We start from the raw sequence: 16967 nt of genomic DNA on the forward strand, positions 1-16967 counted from the left end.
CTTTGTTTTTAATTAGGAAGGAATGCGTCGAGTTTAAAGGGTTTCCGATTTTACCTAGAATTATTTATTTTCTATATTTAAAATGTACTGTACCGAAATTACAAATTTTGATATCAATACAATTGTAAAAGTAAAATATATACCATTTTATAGGATAATCCAAAGAAATATTACAGTGATATCAAAGACCGGAAATAATTAAAATATTTGGCAAGTCTATTATTTATTACGTCTTCGTTTTAAATAAGTTATATGAAAATATTTACACATACGTAACACTTTAAAACTATTTAAAATGTGCCTTAGTTTAGTCACACGTTAGTCACGGAACCAGGCTTTTGAAATATTTTCCGCATACTTTGCACACAGTTTTCAGTTGTTACGTATTTAAAAGACTGTTTTATAAACAATTAAATCATTGTAAGTGTTATAACTTTACAACATTATAAATGTGTGACATATTTTACGCTTAACAATAACAACTATCCGTTTATTATGAGTTATAAGAGGTGTTCGTCAAATATAGGAATGCACTTATCAGTGTCATAAATTTAACAATAAATTTTAATGTATAAAATATAAATGATTATGTACAAAAGAGTAAAATATATAAATACCATTTATAATAAATTTTTACCTTCCAATTTTTTTGTGAAATAGTGATATATATATAAATTATGTGATGGTTAAGCATTAAAAGAAAATATTAACAGATTTTTTTTGTCAAAAATAAAATCACCTAAAAACTGTTTAAAGTTCATCCTTATTCAATAATGACAGATTAAGCAAGCATTTTTTATAGAAATTTATTCCATCATTTAAAGTTAGTTTAAAATTATTTTTCTTAATCTTTTGTTATTTTTAAGAGGAATCGAATGTTTTTTTGTTATATTTATTAAAAATTTGATTAAGAATAATATTTCAAATCGGTATTGTGCTTTGTTAAAAAGGCCCCTTTGGAATTATTTAAAAAAATTTAACATATTTCTGTACTTTGGTTTTGATTAATCAACTCAAAAAGATTTGATGATTTTAAAAAAGTTATAGACCTTTAATTATTTCGAAATTTAAATAAGTTATTACACTTGTTATATCATTTTTAAATGTATTCGATTTATATTAATTGGAACATTTAAGAAGAATAAACGGTCACGTCGGCTTCGTAAGAAACAAACCTCAAAAAAAGTTATAACCACTCGGAAGCTACGTCTTCCCTTCATTATATTAAACCTTTTATTTATCTCGATTAGCAGTCAGTGTTTTAAATTATATTATTGATAATCAATTCTGGCTTAGATTATATAAAGTATCAATCAAAACAGTAAGAAGCAGGCTACGAAGTGATTTATGTAAGTATTTATTTATTTGCTTATTTAATCAAACTACAAAATTTCTATTGAAAACTCAAATTTTCCGTTGTTTTCCGCACGGCTGCCATATAAGGCTAAAAGTGCTTTAAATATTTTAGGCTTAAAAAAAATTTTTTTTTTATTAATATTTACATAATCACAATTAACTAAAAGTATGTTTTAATTATTTAACACCGGTAAAAAGTTATTTCATAAAGATTCTTTCTTTGTGAAGATCGTGATTTTGACATGAAAATCGTTATAGACGAACAGTTTTTTTAGGCCGAATGCTTTGGTTTTGATACAGGCAGCAATATTATTTGGTATTCTTGTGTGCATTCTATATCATGATGGCCCGAGGGGAATACGAGTTGATATGGTTGTAATTGGGAACTGAACGTACAGTGCGAATGGAGATTAGAGTTTTGTGATGGTTAAAACAACAGCACAAACACACGTGATAATAATACTTTGTTATCTGTCTGCTTCCGGAGCCTTTGGTTGTATACGTCATCGCTAAGACAGACAATATGCGTTTTGGTTTAAAACATAAAATTTTCGTAAACAAAGTTGCATTATAAAGTATTTTGGTGGTTTAAATGAAGCTAAGTTTTTTATAATTCGGTCCCTTTACAGCACCCGTGATCACGGGCAGACGGTATGAAAGTGTGATGAAAAACGCGTGGTATGAAAACTTAGTTTAGTTTAAATGAGTACACTCGAAAATCTTAGGTATCACTATTTTTGTGCTGGTCACGTCAAAAATGTATAGCTGTTTTTAAATCAAAAATTATTGCATCATATATTCATTGCAGTTTTTTTGCAACTTATACGTAACACCTGAGATCAGTAGTCTTAAATTTTTGTCTTTCAGATATAACAATGTTCTAAAATTTTGTAAGAATATGTTTTTCTTTTTTTTTAATTAATATATATCCTTAAAAAATTTTTTTCTAACACTAGTACGGTAAAAAATAATTAAGATATACGACCTCAAAGCTTAGATACTTGTATTGAGGGAGTTTGCAAGTAACGTATTTTATTACAAAATATTTAAGCTATTTTATGACGATTGGTATGTCGGCGAACGTGTAGCAGAAGGCTAAGAGAAATACATTTTCACGTAGTTGCTCGCTGCCGTACGTGTAACGATTTTATTGGTAGAATTACTTTTGGAACATTTGCTTTCTAGTCATTAGCGTCCATTCAAAAAACCTTTGGCTACTTTTAGTTTTTCCACCACTAAATAAATATTAATGACATTGCAGCACGAAAAACGGTTCTACTTAAATCTACCAGTATTTTATTTCGGCGTCCAAATTTAAAACTGCTTACACTTTTTAACGCTTTTCGTATTTATTTTTAATTATGGGCACCACGAGGTCACTATAGTGCAAATAAAAAATAAATTATACTTAGACCCAGTTAACAGGTTTCTTTTTTATTTTTTTGTTGGAAAAATTAAGTGAAATAACTCTAAGTTAAATAGCTCATGATGAAAAGAGATTGAGGAAGATTTCAAAATGTTTAACTCCAATTTTACTTCATAACTGCTATTTTGTTTTTATTTTACGTCCAAACTTTTAATTAATTAGGATTCATTAAGTATTAAACGTGGAGCGCTCGTAAAAATTCAATTCAATTATGCTAATAACAAAAAGAGTATATTATGTTATTACAAGAACTGCTTCTGGACGCTGACTTAATTTCACTTAAAGTATTTAAATGAACACAGAAACCGTTTGTATTTGAATAATATTGCAGAAATTTTGCAAATTCGTATAAAACGGGAATAGCTTGAAATCGTTGTTTTATAAAAGTTTATGAAATATATTGATTTTAACAGTTGTTATTGCGATTGAAAAGGACTGAGAAGAATTGAGTTATTAAAAAAAAATATTTGAAAATTGTTTGATCATGTTATCTTATGAGTAGTTATTTCTTCTCACGAGTATCATCAAAATTGCATATTAGAATATTTTGTTTGTTATAATTATCGTTTGAATCTTCAGGTTACGTTACTGGAAGCGAGTAGTATTTAAGTATATAAGCAAATCTGTGTTTCCAATGTAAACAATAAATATTAGTTGCCATCAATTGCTATCTGAAAGTAGATAAGTGTCATTTCAACTCAGACAAGATAAGGCAAGTTTACCGTGATCTTGTTCCGCGACTGTTTCCATTTGTTGTTGTATACAAACTTTGTTTTAGAAATGCCAATGAGCTGTGATTAGCTGTTTCTTGCAAAAGTTTTAATTCAGTGACATCATTTCGTATCATTTTAAATTTTTTATCTGTTCCCGATAATTGGTACACTTGTAATTTGACCGTGTTTGATAAAAGCAACACGTTGCACATTTGTAACTTCATTCAGATTTGAAAAATAGTTCAAAAAATTAAAAAAACTCTCTTCATTCGACTTCATACAACGAACGTCAACATTAGAAACGTGAATTGAAATAGTCGGCATAACGGAACGGAAACAAACGCTTTGATAGAACTTCGAAGGCTATTTATTATTACAGGCTTTGTTTTGGGCCCAGCGCTTTCAAAATATAGCTTCATTATATTTTTGTCCAACATTCTTTCTAAAGCCTTTCTTCGGATGCTCAGACAATTTCCTCATTTAAACAACAAGTGGTATTAAGTAAAGTGGTGGGCGATATAAGATTTATTACAAGCACTTTATGTTGGAGATGCAAAAGAGTAATGTTTTTGAGGAAATAACATTTAAATTGTATTTTATATTTAAAATATAATCAAATTCTCTTCTGTTGGAGTTTTTTCCAGAAGTATATTTGAAAAAAAATATGTTTTAATCGTACGGTTAAATTTGTTAAAAGCAAATATGTAGTAAGTCACAGCCTCGAGATATCTTGTACCGGAACACGTGGCAGTATCGGAACTTGAATAGTTCTGACTCTGTACTGTCAATATAAACAAGAGAACTTAAATCTTGACGTTATATAGAAAAATAACTTAATATAAATGAAATTAAATTAATATAAATATATTCTGAATTAATGAATTAAATCAGTTAAATAAATTTATTATCGCAGTCTCCGTTTAACGATAAAGCATTTTTATATTTATAAATACAGGATTTAAAAATATGAACAAAAAAATTTGGTAATCAAACTGATTTGCAAAAGATTAATTTCCACAACCAAAAACCTTTTCCCACAGGGAGTGACGTGGAATAAAATATGTCAATTTAAAATCAGTCATGCACTTATGTATGTTTGAATTTGGTTGAAAGTGTAGTCAAAGAGCTGTCAAGATGATGTCGCAGCACTTGTCCAGCATGTTCGAGCAGCTTGGGAACTTTACAAAGAACAATTTGACGCAAAACAGCAAACTGAAAGAGAAGGAGAATAAGTCTAGTTCTAATCACGTGGCTTGTGGTGGAGGTGTTGGTGAAAACCAGCAGCCATCGCCATCCCTTAAGCATGGACCTGCACAGCCGCCGCCGCCTTTGAAGATGCCGTGCAAATTGAGGAATGTCACCTCCAAAGCTGAATCGTATGACACTCTGTATGGCATCAGTAACTTGGTAAGTTTTTCTCTTCATATATATATTTATAATTTTCTTGACACTCGAAATACAAAAAGAATTTGAAGCTACTTTTATGGAATTCATATAAAAAAACACATTTTATAAACAATTATCTTTTTAAAAGAACTTAGATAATACGTTGCAAAGAGATGGAAAATTTTTATTTTATTTTAGCTTATCTTGGGAATGTCAGTTGACACATGTCTATTTATATATAACCTTAACAATGCCTTCACGTTTAATGGGTTATAACGTGTATCGGTGTCCTCATTAATGGCGGGGATGCATCGGCGCTTATCAGTAAATAGGATAACGCCTTTGTGCGCTTTTTGATTTGAGTACATTTACGTGTCATTTTTATCTTCTATTTTCATTCTACTTTCATCATATTACGAACATTTCCTGATAAATATTTTAAGTCTCTGTTATGGACATTTATCATAACTACCCACCAGCTAAGGTATATGATAAATTCCATAGGGATAGGTATAATACAGAAATAAATGATTTTCCTTGGCGTTTGAATTCTTTGTATTCTAATGCTGTGTTCATAAGATTGTCACGAGCATTACACGTTGAATGTTTGGTTTTAAAATACAGCAACATTTGTTTCTGAAACTCCTAATTTATTTTATTTTGAATGAAATAAAGAAATGAAAATATTGGACGTATGTCTCTTCAGAATGTTCATTAGAGTTTTCAAATGCCAGTTAGATTTTCAAGGAATATATGTTAAATGGAAAAACGGAGAGGAAAGTGGGAATAACATTTTTGCAAAAACGAAGTTTTTCAAATTGACGTTTGATACAACCTCTATCTATATAAAATTGAACACGTATAACAAAAAGCATGAAGTACTGAAAAAAAGAAATAATTGACATAAATATATACCTACAATAAGTAAAATAAAAAAATACTTTTCTATTTGTCTGCTTGGACGTTGTTAGGACATCTGTAAGTAAACTTCAGACTTAAAACAAATATGTTTGTTTTGTTACAAAATTGGTAGAGTAAGTTTAGATACAATTTATCTCTCTACATTTTACGGAAGAACCAAAAAATTTGGAATCATTAAGAAACCACTGTCACATTTTTTTGTTGTATTATTCCGAACAAAAACTCCTAATTTAAAAATAAATGGCTATATCTACTTCAAGTGACCATTTCAATGAACTCAATAAATTTAAATTTAATATGTGAACATTAATATGACGGGATTGTATTAATTGTTGTATTTTGTAGAAAATTATTTATGCAAGTGTATAATTCGACACATAGATAACATATTGCTTTACGCTTAGGTTGGAAATTAATGAGTGTGTTGGGACGAGCCTAATAAATCGGCATACATTATCATAATCCTGTCTATTTTAACTTAAATGTTATGTATGAATAATAAAATGCGTGGGAACGCTAGTGGGTCCGATAAGGGCTTTTATATATTATGGTGAAAACTTTATAAACTATATGTAGCATAAGTAGTAGTTAATTAGTACTATTGAAAACAATAAAAAATAGGTTTTTTTTTAATGAAAAAGTTGGTAAACGAGGAGACGGCAGTAGTCACCGTCGTCCAAGGACATCCGCAACATAGTTGTTACGGATGCGTTGCCAACCTTAGTTGTTGAGGAAAAGGGAGTAAAAGGGTGGGAATAAGGAAATCACAGGAAAGGGTGGAAACAGGGAAAGGGCAACCGGTTGTCTTACTCATCGGACGAACCGCAGTCATTAATGACAACTTCACACCGATCTTCTGTGAGAGGGTGGTACTTCCCCGGTCGAGCCAGCCCCTGTTTGAGCTGTAGTTATATGACCACAGCTTGGCTCTACCACTAATAAAATTATGATTCCAGATATTTAGGTCTTTGTTTAGTTTTTGACATAGGCACACGATGTAAGCTTACTATTAAACTTCAAGTCATATTCAATTTAGATTCTAGATCTGTACAATGGATGATATAAAAGATTTTATATAATGTTGAAATTTTAAAATAAATTTAATTATAATTTATAACTAATAATATACTTTGGACAGATAATTTTGATATATAGTATGTTACAATTAAATAAATGACAGGTTGTATAAATTATGACATAACACAATAATGACACATGAATACAGTTTAAAATACGACTAGTTTCAAAGTATTGCTATCTATTAGTTTATTATAATTATTTTATAAACAGTAAATATTCAATGATCAGTTATAATCTTCATAATTTAATGACGTAGTTGTACCCTTCCTGATTTGTAGTCGGTAAGTACACGATTCTCTTTTTAATTCTCTTTGAGTATCTACCTTCGCCTCTTTTCTGATGGATCAAAAAAAGTTGATCTAAGAAATCAGAGTAAACCGACCTTATTTGTTCTGTTAGTTGCGTTTGTTCTCACATTTTTATTTGAGTTTGAAAATGTTTCACTCCGTAGGTCTTTGTGTAGTTGGTGTTTTAGTTTTAGCATACGCATTAATATTCACTCTAAAGGCGTATTTTGGAGATATGGCGAAATCCACGAATCTGACGCTTTTCTTTTAGTTCGGTTAGAAAGGTTGTTTTTTGAATACATTTGTATATAACTTAGATGATCGAAATAGTCATACATCGATATCTATAGAATCTATTCTTTGTTTAGATTTTATAAAGGATATTTTTGAATCTTTATGCATATGTATATACTAAGAATTTTAATATATACCCATAAAAACTATTATTCTTTGAAGCATAAAGAAATAATAACGAGATATCATGAAGCCATAAATGCTTGTTTTTTATTTGCATATTTTTTTTATATAAACCGATATCAGCTAGACTTTACAAAATGCATTGACTTGTTGAGTTGATAGAAGCGCTTTATGTACCTAACAAAGTAGGTTACGGAGGGATTTAAGTTATTTAATGCAATGATTTCTTTCAACTTATGGTTCCAGTTTTCCTCAATAGAACTATGGATTTTTCCATCTGTTTGAGAAAGCTGTGTTTTTTCATATTTTACCATAGAATAGTTTTTTCAACAATTTTCCAAAGCACAATAGGAATATAGTTGTAAATTAAGTATTTAAATTATGACTACCCCCAGTCTACCTAGTCTCTCCTCTTTACGACATAAATATTCTTAAAATTGAATATTTTATTAATCAGTAGTAACGTAAATCTATATTTAATTGGACTTTGGTTTGGTTTAATTTTATATTAGAATAAAGTATTTAATTAATATGAACAATACTAAATTATATAGGCTTTTTTTAAAATTAAACATTTAAAAGGCTCAGTGCACATATAACATGAAATATAAGGCTTTTATATTGAATACAGATTCAAACTAACTTGCATTCAGTTAATAATATAATCGGTAACTAATTAAAGAGTTAAGCATAAGCATAGCATATTAGTATATAAATATTGCAAAGTAACTGTACTGAGAGAGTAATCTAACTTTTTTCTGTGCAAAACTGGTGTCCCAACGCGGTGAGCATATTTTAATTTAATAACTACATTATTCTCTAGGACAAAACAGTAATATTTTTCAGAGCTAATCAAAAGTTTTCTATCTTGATGTTTTTCTTTAACTAGTATTATATTTTACTAACATTTTTATTGAAACTCGGGTATTTTATTTTGAAATATTTGTGGTTTTGAGATAAAATGTGTTATGTGATAAAACACGGCGAAAGTTTCGGGTGATGAAGTTAACTATGGAGTTGATTGCAACCGATTTATTCGATGCTAATATATTGGAAACACTAGTTAAACTTTACTTATAAAACCTATGTTATAGAAAGACAAGAGACGAAGCGATTAAGATCTAAGATTATTATTACTGAACTTTTCACATCCCTCTCCCTAAGATGACATGTTCATCTTGGTGATTCACAAATTATTCGGTTATCAATTTTATTTTAGTGAAAGCAGAAGTTATAAATGAGTATAGATATTCTTTATAGAACGAAATGACTTAGCTTCTCATTCATAATGTCTGAGTATTGCACTCATTCGGATAATTTTTTTTCATGGGCTTTTAATAAGTTATAATATACTATAAATATTACTATATCTTTTCATTTATAACCACGTAAAGAAACTCATTAATATATTAAAAAAAGAGAGTTATGTACATGTGGTAATAGGACTATGTTTCCTATTTATTTTCGTTTACTTTGAATTTTAAGCAAGATTAGATGCTACAGACTCCGTGGCTGCAGGTGAAGCACCGGTACTGGAATGCCAAGAATTTCTATAGTCGAAAAGGTATTTTAATAATTTTAGTCAGCTCTTTGGTGCACCTTACATAGCCTTTGCTTGTAACATCAATTTTTTAAATCCGTTTTTTTTTGTAGTCTATACAACTTCTTTTCTTATGGAACCTAATTATTTGTTTAAAGTTAACAATATTATTATAATTATTACCAACAAAAATAGCACTTATCATAAGTTTGATGTCAATAAAAAATATTACGTACAATTCAAGGTGGACTTTGTCTTGAGCTTCAGCTGATGAATATTCGGGTGCTCAAGCTTGCAAGGTCTTTTTTACGATAAGCCTAACCGGTCTATGGATTTATTTATCGTTCTCTCCGCACAAGAAATTGTTAGCGGTCTTGGTTTAAACAGTACTGATTTTGTGTGTTTTTTTTAATTACCTACCTTATTTTTATCAAATCATCCTATAACTTAGCTCTTTGATTTATCGTTGAATTGTGACTAGTAGTAGTTATATTTTGAAGGTCCAATGTTCGCCCATGGACATCTTGGTTGTTGAGAAAAGGGAGGGGTGGAAAAGAGAGGAGATAGCAGGAAGCATAAGGACATAAGGAGATAGCAGGAAAGGATAAGAACAGGGAAAGGGCAACCGGCTCTCTCACTATTCAGACGTAACGCAGCCATTAAAGGCTACTTCACGCACGATCTTCTGGAAGAGGGTGGCATATCCCTGGTCGGACCAGCCCATATTTGAGCTATAGTAACTTGACCACAGCTAGGCTCTACCGCCTAAATAATTCTATTAGTAAGTTTAACTTATCCCCATCATGATTATCATGCTATTACATTAAAAGTTTCTGATCGTTTTACGATCGTTAAAATGTAATAGGTAATTATGATATGGGTTATTGTTCTCAAAAATGAACTGTTTCTCGATTATTTTATACATAAAAATCTATATCAATATGACCACAAGTGAAAAACCTAAAGGATGACGGTACATTACGAAACAAACTGTACTAAAGATAGCGGTATTGCTTGCAGTGTAATTGTAGCCTTATGCATGTATATATATATATGTATATATATATATATATATATATATATATATATATATATATATGGCAAATTATGTATATATATATATATATATATATATATATACATAATTTGCCATCAACAGATCTGTGCACAACTCTCATACGATTTATCGATTACTTTTTATAAAATTAAATTGTGTGAGGATAATGTTAAATTTTATTTAGTCAAGTAGTGAAAGAAAATTTTCGGCGTCGTTAAATCTAGAGTTAAAATTAAATCACCAAAAGTTACATACGTATTTAAATTTATTATAAAATGTTTTATACATGACGGTGTCTGTTCATTCATTACATAAAAACATGTTCGGAATAAAATAAAATAAAATTTTATTTAACATGATTTTCGATTATAATATATACGAATTGTTTTGGAAGAACAAATTTTCTCTGTCAATTTGTTTCCTGAAAACAATGTTAATTAAATCCAACTGTAAACATTTGAAGTGAAATCGTTTAATGAAATCGTCGTCGACTTAATTGGCAGTCATATAGTTTTTTAATGTTCATAATTACAATTTTAATGTTAAATTATAAAACAAGAAATTGAACACAGAATTTTGGAATATCAAAATTTTCGCGAGTATTCATTTAAATGAAATTAGTATTATTCGGATTTACTACGCGGATTTTATTATTTAAAAACTACATAATCCCTACGTTTCGGTTACTTTGAAGCAACCGTGATCACGGGCAGACGAGGAGGTAAATAATAAAATCCGCGTAGTAAATCCGAATAATACTAGTTTCATTTAAATATCAATTTTTTTTAGCAATTCGTATAAAGTTAATTGGTTTCATAAATTGGAATTCGATTAAAACTATTCAAAGGTATCTTTAGATTGATTTGATATTAAATAAACGGTTGCGAAGATGTATATTTTCATTCGTATTCTTTTTGTGTATACAGAAATGTTAGGAAACTAATCAAATAAATATCCTGTAAATCTTTTTAATGACGCAATAATATAGTCAAAAGTACTATTTTAAAAAATGTCGTTAGTATGGATGAAAAATATACAACAAAGCGTACATTGTAGTATAATTTATAGAAGTTATATACGCATTTAGTTCACTTTTAAACAATGTACAATAAATTGCGAGTATGTACGAAAAGAAAGAATCCTTCCTAATTTACGACCCTGAATTGATTTACTCCCGCCTCGAAATACACATGGAGTGTTTACGCTACAAAAATATATTATTATTTATATAAATATATTATTATTATAACATTTCCATTGTGTATTATTAATGTAACATTATGTAGTGAAAACTGCGTTTTAAATAACATTTTTAAATTATATCTCTCAATTTTTAGACGTTTTTAATAAATAAGATGTATATATATATATAAAATAAAAGCCACAGCAGATAAATATGTTTCAAACGAAGCGTATATCATGGGTCATTTAACTGGATTTGTCAGTCTGATAAGCTGAAGCGAGCATTCAGATATTTCTCTGCAATTTGACGCATTGATTGACATTCAGAGTGCCTCCGTATCATGAAATAAGATTTTATTTATTTTTATTTGCTCTGAATTATTCCAATCTCAACGGGAATTCTGTTACAAGTGTTCCCTTTTTTTCATATATATATATATATATATATATATATATATATATATATATATATTGAAACAGTTAACATTTTATATAGCCTGATTAACACAACAGAATTGATGTACAATTAAGATTTATTTAATTTATATTAACTTCAATGAAATCATTGAAAGAAATATTCTTCTAAGTAAAGTATAATTTTGATTGTTATTCATAATACGATCATTCTATTGTTGTTTTATAATATAATGAAAATGAATACATTTTTGCGACACTTGTTACGCAGGAAGTGAGCAGTTTCCGTGACAATGTTACAGAAGAGCTGTTTCTTCATTATTTCTGCGTAATTTTCGTTTTAAATTTAATTGTGTGACTTTAATATTTAAATAATACTTAAGCGGGATGAGAAAATATGTTTAAGAGAATTTCTTAGATTCTCATTTAAATAATTCACGTCGCATTTTTTGAAGTTTTTTTGTGTTATATTATCTCTGTCATATAATATAACTTTATTTGAGGCTGAATGATTTCGAGTTCACAAAAATAAAAACCAGTTATGAGTTACCAGAGTACAAAATATTATCACAGATTAATTTCTATTTCACCAGTTTAAAATTTCCATTAAAACTTATATTACTATTGTTTGCATGGAAATAAACAGTGAACTATTAAATAAATAGCTGGCGGGGTCGTCCGCGGAGTCTCTTAATAACAGTTGGTATGATGTCAAATTAGTTATATCAGGAAAATTTCCATCCAAAGATCTAATATGTATATATTGATGCTGATAATTAATTATCAATAGAATTTATATAATCTATGAAAGAAGTAAAATATAAATGAATTTATCACTTTTATTTCCTTTTTCGCAATTAAAATCAAAAATATTACAATTTATTACATTAAAATAGGTATATGGAAGAACTTTTGAATCTTCAAATTACGTCTTAATTTGCACGAAAAGTTCGCGACGAAGGTATCTTCCTCCTAAAAAGCAGTTCTCTTAAGAAGAGACTTAACACGTACTCTTGAATGTGTTTATTAAATATAAAAGTCATAATTGATAGTTGTTTAAAGTAAATAATTTAAATCGATACAATACATTTTTACTGACTTAAAATTCTTAAATTATACGATATATTTATTATTTTTTGAAAAAACACACGCACGACGTTTCGGTCACTTTGCAGCAACCGTGTAAACGAACGAAACGAAGTAACCGAAACGACCAACGACTAAATACTGTTAGGTAGAAATTCTCTTTCGTTGTTATTTTTATTACGCTTTCTTTATACTTAAACTAACTTTTTATAGAAATTTATGTTTTTTTTTTACACTTTTTAAAGTCTGACAGTTGTGTCTCGTTACGATATCTATGATTAAATAGTTTTAACATTCATTTATGTTTTATTTCTGAAAAAAATATCCTCTTTTTAATATACAATATTTACAGACTCAAAGCGTTTCACACCATAAAGTATCAAATCGTTACTTTTGACATTGCCTTTGAATAACCGTAAAGATATATTATTTTAAATAAATTGAATTGACGAATATATAATTTTCTTAATAATTTCATTTTTGGAGGGTATAAATACTAAGGATCAACAGTCCTCTGCCTCTTCTAATAATATTCCAAGTCAACCCCCTGACTGCTGGTGTGTTGTTTGCTGAGCCTCTGAATAACTTGTCTCATTGTTAAGATTATATGAATTGCAATAACACCTCAATTATCTTAAAACAACTGTTACATTTAATAAATAATTTAAGAAAACCAATTCTTGTTATTTGGTAACAATACCTGCAATTATATATACTTAATAATACATTACAATTTTAGTTCGAAGTCGTTAAGATCTAAGGAGTTTATGCATATATTGTTGAAATTCATTACATAAATATACAATAATTATATAATATAGGATTTTATATGTACAGAAGTCGTGAGAAGAATATTTTTCCCTAAGAAATCTGGAGCTCTTTGTTTACATGTACAAATGAAAAAACACATTTTTGTATTTGAAATAAAAAGTTATATAATTCCCTTCAGTTTATATAATTTAATCAATATTTATTTCATCAGCATTTATTATTTAGTAAACTTTGGTTAGTTTTTAAATATAGAACCTAATATAATTTATCTGTCTGTGAAGCGATTGATGGATTAACATTTGAGCTCAATTCTGCGAAATCTCACCTCATGTCCCAGAACATACTGTTAGCATTAAAAAAGTTAAATATAGTGCTATATAGAAAAGGACAATATATAGTCCTTTGTATTTTAAAGTTCCAATGGAATGGACATGCAGTGTTTATCATAAACTGAAAAGAAAACCTTAGCTATCAAAGAACTTTATATTTTTGAAGATCTAAAACAATGCTATGCATGCATTGGCTTGCTTTCGTCTTAAAGAGATCGCAGATAGTGTCAATAAGTTGTTGAACGTTGTTCATATCAATGGATTTAAATCGAGTTCAAGAAAATGCAAGACAATATTTGAGCATGAATATTTCATATTATTTTTTATCCATTTTGGTAATTTAAGCACCAACATTGTTTTTAAATAAATAAGGCTATGAACTGGATTATGAATCGCATATTTCTCATAAGATGGCAAACTCCGAAACTCATTTAAGTTAATCATTCAAGTGAGCCAACTGTTAGAATTTTATTTCATTGTTGTTTTCTATAATAAATTTTAGATGTGAAAAAACAGTTAAAAATAGTCAATACATCTGTCATGAAACACATTCTTATGAGCGGGTGCTAAAAATATACTTTCAATATCCAGTTAGTAGCGTTACTTTAATTCTTAAGTCCTCCATCCAAGCGTTGAGGTAATTTTGTAACTATTTAATAAATTTAAAACGAATGCCTTTCTTGTTTCGCGTTCATTAATTTCAAAAGTTAGTCGTTAAACACTTAACACCGTAATATCCTATTATTTTCAGAACCATAACTTTTTAATTAAACTCCGACCTCGATTTTTTTCTTAAATACTTCTTTGTTCTTTTAACCATCGATATTTTTACGTCAGGCTGGATTAAAAATAAATAACAATATAAATTAATTTAGCAGGAATTTAATTTTTTTTTTGCTATTTGGAATTTTTGTTTTATTTTGGTTTTTATAAATAGTATGTTAATAAGTTACGGAAGCAAGTTATGTGAATATAAGGATAACAGGAACATATTTTATAGTAAATATTTGTTACTGACATATTTTTACTACGATGTAGATGAAGGAAATATGTAATCTGAATGAATGGTTACAAAATATTTTTCAAAGTAGAGTATCGATCTACAAAATTGTTATTAATTTTTTTTGGATTTCTTTAAAAATTTTATTTCTTTATAGAAAATTGTATTTTGTTATCTTAATTGTCAAGTTGTCAAAGTCATTTCATCCAACAAAAGAAGCGTTATTAATTTTTTTTTTCATTCAAAAACAATTTATTTTAAAGCATTGCTTTTAATGCTTTTCTGGCATTTTTATTATCTTCAATCAAATACGAACATTTGTTAGAATTTTTAAAAAACAATAACCCTTTTGTGTAACGTAATTAACTAAAATATTTCCTTTCACACCTCGTCTGCCCGTGATCACGGTTGCTGCAAAGTAACCGAAACGTCGGGATTATGTAGTTTTGAAATAATAAAATCCGCGTAGTAAATCCGAATAATACTAGTTTCATTTAAAATATTTCCTTTATAAATCTCATTTTATATTATACCTTCATGTTTGATGAAGAAGTTAGCTTCAAAGATCTTTATATTATCCGTGTCTTGAATGAAAATGTTACGTGCGTTGTACGAGTAAACATCCTACATCTACATTGTTTTCGACACACTTAGGTTCCAGCGAATGTCTGAGTAAGTTTTAGTTTGAAATGTGTTTGTTAATTTTCTATACAAAACATATTACTTTCACGTGATTCTATTATAATATTTTCGTGAAAATTTATGTATTATCGAAGCACTTAAATAATAATTGTATTTTAATCCAGAAATATGATATATACTCAAATAATAAATAAAATATTTTTATTCATATATGTATATATTTTGAATTATCCGATTTTCGTGTTTAATTTTTTAAATGAAATAAATAATTAATTTGTATAACCTTATAAACTTATTTACTTATTTATATGACAAGCTTGCGTGAACATAGTGTGAGAGGATTTATCATTTGCAGAAGTGTTGTTGTATGTAGATTAGTGTTTAAGGAATAAATTACAACTAAATATTTATCCGTGTTATTCGTTCAAAGTACATATATGGGGATTTAGGAAACCAAATAAATATGAAATGTAATTTTGCGATTGTATAATACATACATTATTTTCTTCTATTTGTACATTGTGCACTGAGTTCTATTTCGTAAGCATATGAGCCTCGAGAGAACAAAGACTTCTTTAATGTATCAACAACAGCGCAAAATACAACAGAATCTTGCTTTACGTCCTGTGAGACTTGATTACCAATTTGTTGTTTGAGCTGTTTGTCATAAATTTGAAACAGATTTAAGTAAAACAAAGAGCAATTACTGTTCAAAGCTCGAATATAATTTGAGCTTGGCTAATTCGTGTGCAATGAATAGAGATGGGAAGATTGTTGGTTATGGTTATTTAAATAGGATTAGATGCACTTAATTCCTCTTGTTTCCTATGCTATATTTTCTTTAAGTTTTTTCTGTATTTACTTTTTGTATATTTTGTTTATATCGTGTTTTTTTTTTAATGTCAAAGTTGGGAAACGAGCAGACGACATATTTGATGGGCAGTAATCACCGTCGCCCACGGACAACCGCAACATAGATGTTACGGATGCGTTGCCAACCTTACTTGTTGAGGAGAAGAGAGAGGTGGGAAATGACAGGAAAGGGTGGGAACGATGGAAAGGGCATGTTTACAGTCGTCTCAATGTTTTGTTTATCATATTTGAGAGTAGATTAAAGTTAAGCGCGGTATAAGCCGTTATAACGTTGGCTTGCTATAAAGTGTAAATATTTATCGTGTAAAGATAGGGTAAGATATATTTTTACACAAGTATCTTTAAAAAATTGCATATTGAGGTATCGGTGTTGTTTTGGGATGAGAGAACAAAAAGGTTTTTGGTAACCAAATCAATATTTTTTTTTGTCTTGAGGAAATTAGTTAAGAAATATAAATTAAGAAAAATATAGATTAAGAAAATTTTC

Source organism: Danaus plexippus, assembly GCF_018135715.1.
Source record: "Danaus plexippus chromosome 9 unlocalized genomic scaffold, MEX_DaPlex mxdp_26, whole genome shotgun sequence".
Lineage (NCBI taxonomy): Eukaryota > Metazoa > Arthropoda > Insecta > Lepidoptera > Nymphalidae > Danaus > Danaus plexippus.